The following is a 7847-nucleotide window of genomic DNA, read 5'->3' on the forward strand; positions in this document are numbered from 1 at the left end:
TCCTGGGTAAATTTATGTATTTTCCCTCCTTCAGTTTTTTGGCAGTACGCCAAAAAAACGGAAGGGACACGGATGACAAACAGATGACATACGGACCGTATACGTGTCACGCTCCCGATGCCTCGGCACCGCTCCTTACCCACTGATCCGGTCGCACCTGCACAGCACCGCTCCTTACCCACTGATCCGGTCCACGTGTCCACCGGTCACGGCTGCCACTCCCGCTCATGCTTTCCTGTGTCCTGTCCCCAGTCTCATGTGTCTGACTCATGCTTCTGTATAGGGTCGGGCCGTGCCCACTCACCTGGTCTATAAGACTGGCCTTTCCATGTGGGCGGGGCCTGATCAACGTGTCTTGTAAGCCTTGTCTTGAAAGCTAGGTGCTCAGGTCCCCCTTGTGCCGTGTCCTGTGATCATACTATTGTCTGACATTCCTACCCGGCACTTGTGCCGGATTCCTGCACTGTCTCCAGGAGCTCTGAAGCCCCAGTGACTGTTCTACCCGTCCCCTGTGGGACGCAGTCCCTGCCACGCTAGTGCTCCAGCTACCGTGCACCCAGGCCTCCAGTGGGGTGCACGGCCCAGTGGATCCACCACCCGGACCTAACAATACGGAACGGAAATGGATGCCACATGGATGCACCCGTGAAAAAAACGGACCGTTTTTTGCAAACCGCAAAAACGGATCGGTCGTGTGAATGTAGCCTTATTTTAATCTCTAATTTATAAACAGCAGGCAGAAATAAGTGAATAGCGCCCCCCCAGCGTCAGAAAATCTCCGGGGTTTCAGTGGTAGCTGAGACCCTGGAGATCATGATTCAGGCCGGTTTGTCCGGTCCCCGCTCACGTGATCACCGGTATACACCGTATACCGGTGATCACGTTACAGTAAATGACAGCGGCAGTAAAAAATTATTTATCTCCCATCTGGCATGAACAAACATGTCAGATGGGAGATAAATCTCCTCCCCGGTCCCCCGGTGTTGCAAAAGTGCCCCCTCCCCCGACCCCCTCCCGGAAAATCCAAGATGGCCGAACGCACAGCAGCGCGCCGGCCGCATTCACCCTACTCCTCTGATTTCTGTCGCATGTGCCATGACACATGCGACAGAAAACTCCTCCCCAGGCCCTGCCAGGTCACCCCCTATAACCCCACCGGTGTTCCCCAGTGTCCCACGGTACCTGTGCAGCGTTGATCCCCCGCATCCCCCTCCTTCACAATAGACGCTGCCACATGCACAGAGCGGCTGTCAGCTCAAGTTCCTGTGTTCAGACACAGTGAGTGGTGGTAACCATGCATCTGTAAGCTACTGCAATGCCCTGCTCATGAGGTAAGGAACATAGTTGTTTAGGAGAGCTATACTACATTTCCAAATGGAGGTATTTGCTTTTATAGTTGCCCTGCTGAACGACCACCAAACATGAGAGTCCGTTATACGCCACAAGAAAACATGTCTAAATAGCGATCTCTGTTGTTTAGTATTCATTCAGCTGGATAACTGGACTTAAAGGGGTATTCCATCTCCAAGATCCTATCCCCAATAGATAGTAGGTGGAATAGCAATAATATCAGCAAATACCAATATTTGGAAATGTAGAATAGTTCTCCTGATTAGGCATGCCCTTACCTCATGAGCAGGGCATTGCAGCTTTGGTAGCAACAGTTACGACATGGACTCTGCTGCTGTGGACCCGGGGAGTGTGGGTGCAGATTCATTGTACCCACACTCCTCACATGAAGGGTCTGCACTCCTAGAAAATGGGGGATACGTTCCCTGAGCGTGTCCCCCCATATTCTAGACCAGGGGTGGGGAACCTTTTTTCTGCCGGGGGCCATTTGGAAATGTTTACCAACCTTCGGGGGCCGCACAAAATTATCAACTTGAAAATTACCCTAATATATTTGGTCAAACAATTAACTCACTGTGGTGACTGGAGCTTGTACTCTTTGGTGTAGCTGTAATATTAGGCGATATTGATCTTTTTGCTTTTCACAACTGCTTTTCCAGGTTTGAGTTGGCTGGGACTGCTGTATATACATCACAGGGGAGGGTTGGGAGGAATATAGATCACTGGGGAGGCTGGGGGCATAGACATCATTGGGGGGTACATACATCACTGGGGGATACATACATCATTAATGGGGAGCACAAACATAGCTGGGGGGGCATAAACATTGCTGGGGAGGGCTGGGAGGAATATAAATCACTAGGGAAGCAGCAGGGCATAGACGTCACTGGGGGTACATACATCACTGGGCGGCACAGACATAGCTGGGGGGCAGAAACATTGCTGGGGTTATATAAATAGCTGGGGGCAAACAGCCCTGGGGGATGCCGGAGGGACACAGAGAGCCCTGGGGGAACAGAGAATGATGGGAGAGGCTGGAGGCACAGACAAATCAGGGGGATGCTGGGGACACAGATGGCACAGAGAAGAATGGGAGAGGCTGAAGACACAGACAGACCTGGGAGAGGCTCGGGGCACAGAGATCACTGGGGAGACTGGGGGGCACAGATCACTGGGGAGACTGGAGGGAGGCACAGAACACTGGGGGGCACAGATCACTGGGGAGACTGGGGGGCACAGATCACTGGGGAGACTGGAGGGAGGCACAGAACACTGGGGGGGCACAGAGCACTGGGGGAGGCACAGAACACTGGGGAGAAAGAGGGGCACAGAGCACTGGAGGTACAGAGCGCTGGGGGCACAGGCAGACTCGGATGAGCTTGGAGGTAGTTAGAGAACTGGGGGAGGCTGGGATCACAGAGCGCTGGAGGCGGTTGCGGGCACGGAGGGCTCTGCCGCCAGGCACAGAGAGGAGCAGCCGCCACCGCCGGGCACAGAGAGAAGCAGCCGCCGCCGGGCACAGGTAGCCGCCGGGCACAGGGAGCCACCGCCACAACCGCCGGGAACAGGGAGCCGCCGCCGCAACCGCCGGGAACAGGGAGCCACCGGGCACAGAGAGGAGCAGCCGCCGGGCACAGGTAGCCGCCGGGCATGGAGCCGCCGGGCACAGGGAGCCACCGCCGGTCACAGGGAGCCGCCGCCGCAACCGCCGGGCACAGGGAGCTGCTGCCGCAACCGCCAGGCACAGGAAGCTGCAACCGGGCACAGGGAGCCCCCGCCGCAACCGTCGGGCACAGGGAGCTGCAACCGGGCACAGGGAGCCGCCTCCGCAATCGCCGGGCACAGGGAGCCGCCGCTGCAACCGCCGGGCACAGGGAGCCGCCGCTGGGCACAGGGCGCTGCCAGCACAGTAAGACCTGGGGGATGATTGGCAGTCAATCCTCTCCTTTTGATTTTAGCGCCCCTCACGCCGACCCCACCTACAAAGTACGTCCTCACGTAGGCAGTGCCAGCGTGGGGACGTAGTCTTTCAGGTATAGGAAATGCAGCGTTCAGCATTGAACGCGCTGTGTGGGGTTTTAAAGGGACAGCAGCCAGTAAGATGCGGCTGCCACTCCAGCACTACAGTTCCCGGGAATCAGCCCGGGGGCCGCAGAAAAAGTCGTCACGGGTTACATACGGCCCGCGGGCCGGAGGTTCCCCACCCCTGTTCTAGACGGTCCAGAGTCATCGTGTGACCCCTTTATTTTTTTTCCTTACAATAAATTGGTGAAAGAGGGAATGTTTTGGGGAGTGTTTTTTCAAATACATTTTTTTTCGTCTATTTGTTTTGTTAGTACTGACAGTTTGTGATGTCGGGTATCTGATAGACGCCATGACATCACAAACTGCTGGGCTTGATGTCAGGTGACCTTACAGCTAGTATCAACCCCATTTATTACCCCGTTTGCCACTGCACCAGGGCACGGGATGAGCTGGGGTGAAGCGCCAGGAGTGGCGCATCTAGTGCATGCGCCACTTCTGGGGCGCCTGCGGCCTGCTATTTTTAGGCTGTGAAGGGCCAATAACTATGGACCTTCCCACCCTGAGAATACCAGACCACAGCTGTCCACTTTACCTTGGCTGGTGATCCAATTTGGGGGGGACCCTACTTTTTTTTGTAATTATTAATATTTATAAAATAATTATAAAAAAGAGCCTGGGGTGAACTCCACATTGGATCCTTAAGCACAGTAAAGCTGCCAGCTGTGGTTTTCAGGATACAGCCGTCTGCTTTACCCTAGCTGGCTATCAAAAATGGGGGGACCCAACATCATTTTTTTAACTATTTTTTAAATAAAAAAAATTAATGGGCTTCCCTGTATTCTGATTGCCAGCCAAGGTAACGCCAGGCAGATGGGGATGGCAACCCGCAGCTGTCTGCTTTATCTGCGCTGAGAATCAAAAATACTGCGGAGCGCTACGTCATTTTTTTTAAAGATTTATTTTTACAGCACTGTGATGTCCAGCAATCAAAATACAGGGAAGCCCATTTTGTTTTTAGTTATTTAAATAAATAATTAAAAAAAAATATATATATGGGCTCCCACTGCATTTTTTGTATTGCTAGCTAAGGGTAATCCAAGCAGCTACTGGCTGCTAACCCCCACTGCTTGGTGTTACCTTCACTGGCAATGGAAAATCCAGGGAAGCATTTTTTTTTTTGCCAAAAAATTACAAAAAAATGACGTGAGCTTTGCGTATTTTTGTATGCTAGCCAGGTACAGCAGGCAGGTACGGCTGCCCCCAACCCCCAGCTGCCTATTTGTACCCAGCTGGGAACTAAAAATATAGGGAAGCCCTTTTTTTAATTATTTCATGAATTTCATGAAATTAAAAAAAAAACGATGTAGGCTTCGCCCCATTTTTGTGTCTAGCCGGGTACAACTAAGCAGCTGGGGATTGGATCCGCAGCACAGGTTAGCCCAAGCTTTCTGGGCCCCTCTACTGCGAATTGCAGTTCGCAGCCGCCCCAGAAAATGGCGCTCTCATAGAAGCGCCATCATCTGGTGCTGTATCCAACTCTTCCAGCTGCCCTGATGCCGGTGGCTTGCTGGGTATTAATGATTTCAGTTGATAATATACAGCTAGCCCTAACCCCATTATTACCCAGCGAACCACCCTTCACCAGGTCAGCTGGAAGAGTTGGATACAGCACCAGAAGATGGCGCTTCTATGAAAGTGCCATTTTCTGAGGCGGCTGCAGACTGCAATTCACAGCAGAGGGGCCCAGAAAGCTCAGGCCAACCTGTGCTGCGGATTTCAATCCCCAGCTGCCTAGTTGTACCTGGCTGGACACAAAAATATGGCGAAGCCTCCGTCATTTGTTTTCTAATTATTTCATGAAATTCATGAAATAATAAAAAAAGTGCTTCCCTTTATTTTTGGTTCCTAGCTGGGTACAAATAGGCAGCTGGGGGTTGGGGGCAGCCCGTAGCTGCCTGCTGTACCTGGCTAGCATACAAAAATATGGCGAAGCCCACATAATTTTTTCAGGGGGCAAAAACTCCTGCATACAGTCCTGGATGGAGTATGCTGAGCCTTGTAGTTCTGCAGCTGATGTGACCAGTCTGTAGCCAATGAGATAATAGCCACGTGACTGGTCACATGGCTATTTTGACGACGTCACGGAAAGTCCTGTCAGTGCTGGTTATCGGGAGGACGCAGCGATCATCGGAAGGAATAGCGACAGGAGACAGAGTGCAGGACCCATCGCGGGCACCGGTAAGTGTTATGGCAATGTTTATTAACTGTATGTGTACATTTATAATGCGTTTTTATGTGTTTGTGATTGCCTCCCATTGTTTCCTATTGGTTTGAGTGGTTCGCCGAACCGAACTTGAACGGTACCTCGGTTCGGCGAACCGAGCTCGAGCCGAACCGCGGCTGGTTCGCTCATCTCTACTAAGAACCTTTGTCAAGCCTTTTAAATAAAAGTGTATCCAAAGGATATATATATATATATATATATATATATACATATACACTGTATATCATTGTCCATTTATATCTCAATTGATTTTCATTAACATATTTATATAAAATATATTATTTTTAGTTTCATTACATATAAAGGGAAATTTTTTACTAGTCAATAGTGCTCACAGTTTCATACACATACATTGATATACATTCTTTTACAAAGTGCATTGTGCTTACATTAGTGTCAGAGTATAATGCATTATTAAACATTCTCATGTGTATATAATAATTAGTGAGAACGATTCACCCCTTTGCATGCTGTGAAAACTTTCCTATTACAAAAGTGCCAAACTTGGTGTCTAGCAAACCATATTGAGCATGTCTAGTTCATCATAGCAAGGGGTCCAATCGGGGAAAACCATTGTCGCTGACGTAGGAGCGCATGCGCTGTAGACATACACATATCTTCACTACTATATTTATGTTGGGACATTGTTCTAGTCCAAATAGCACGCATGCACTTTGTACACGCCAGACATTTCTGGGCAGTTTGTGCATATAGTTAGGATGGAAATATATATTTTGTATGAACGCTATACAAAAGTTTTGACACACCTCATTCAAAGAGTTTTCTTTATTTTCATGACTGTAAATTGTAGATTCACATTGAAGGCATCAAAACTATGAATTAACACATGTGGAATGAAATACTTAACAAAAAAAGTGTGAACCAACTGATAATATGTCTTATATTCTAGGTTCTTCAAAGTAGCCACCTTTTGCTTTGATTACTTCTTTGCACGCTCTTGGCATTGTCTTGATGAGCTTCAAGAGGTAGTTCCTGGAAATGGTCTTCCAACAGTCTTTAAGGAGTTCCCAGAGATGCTTAGCACTTGTTGGCCCTTTTGTCTTCACTCCGTGGTCCAGCTCACCCCAAACCATCTCGATTTGGTTCAGGTCTGGTGACTGTAGAGGCCTGGTCATCTGGCGTAGCAACCCATCACTCTCCTTCTTAGTCAAATAGCCCTCACACAGCCTGCAGGTGTGTTTGGGGTCATTGTCCTGTTGAAAAATAAATGATGGTCCAACTAAACGCAAACCGGATGGAATAGCATGCCGCTGCAAGATGCTGTGGTAGCCATGATGGTTCAGTATGTCTTCAATTTTGAATAAATCCCCAACAGTGTCACCAGCAAAGCACCATCACACCTCCTCCTCCATGCTTCATGGTGGGAACCAGGCATGTAGAGCCCATCTGGTCACCTTTTCTGTGTTGCACAAAGACATGGTGGTTGGATCCAAAGATCTCAAATTTGGACTCATCAGACCAAAGCACAGATTTCCACTGGTCTAATGTCCATTCCTTATGTTCTTTAGCCCAAACAAGTCTCTTCTGCTTGCTGCCTGTCCTTAGTGGTTTCCTAGCAGCTATTTTACCATTAAGGCCTGCTGCACAAAGTCTCCTCTTAACAGTTGTTCTAGAGATGTGTCTGCTGCTAGAACTCTGTGTAGCATTGACCTGGTCTCTAATCTGAGCTGCTGTTAACTTGCGATTTCTGAGGCTGGTGACTCAGATAAACTTATCCTCTGCAGCAGAGGTGACTTTGGTATGCAAAGCAGTAATCAAAGCTAAAGGTGGCTACTTTGAAGAACCTAGAATACAAGACATATTTTCAGTTGTTTCACACTTTTTTGTTAAGTATTTCATTCCACGTGTATTAATTCATAGTTTTGATGCCTTCAATGTGAATCTACAATTTTCAGACTCATGAAAATAAAGAAAACTCTTTGAATGAGACGTGTATCCAAACTTTTGGTCTTTACTGTAGATAGATAGAGAGAGAGATAGATGGATAGATAGATAGATAGATAGATAGATAGATAGATGGATAGATAGGTAGATAGATAGATAGATGGATAAATAGATATACAGTAGATAACTAGAGGGATAGATAGATATAGATAGAGAGATAGAGAGATAGACAGAGGGATAGATAGATAGATAGAGAGATAGATAGAGAGATAGGATAGATATA

Source organism: Anomaloglossus baeobatrachus, chromosome 5 (assembly GCF_048569485.1).
Source record: "Anomaloglossus baeobatrachus isolate aAnoBae1 chromosome 5, aAnoBae1.hap1, whole genome shotgun sequence".
Classification (NCBI taxonomy): domain Eukaryota; kingdom Metazoa; phylum Chordata; class Amphibia; order Anura; family Aromobatidae; genus Anomaloglossus; species Anomaloglossus baeobatrachus.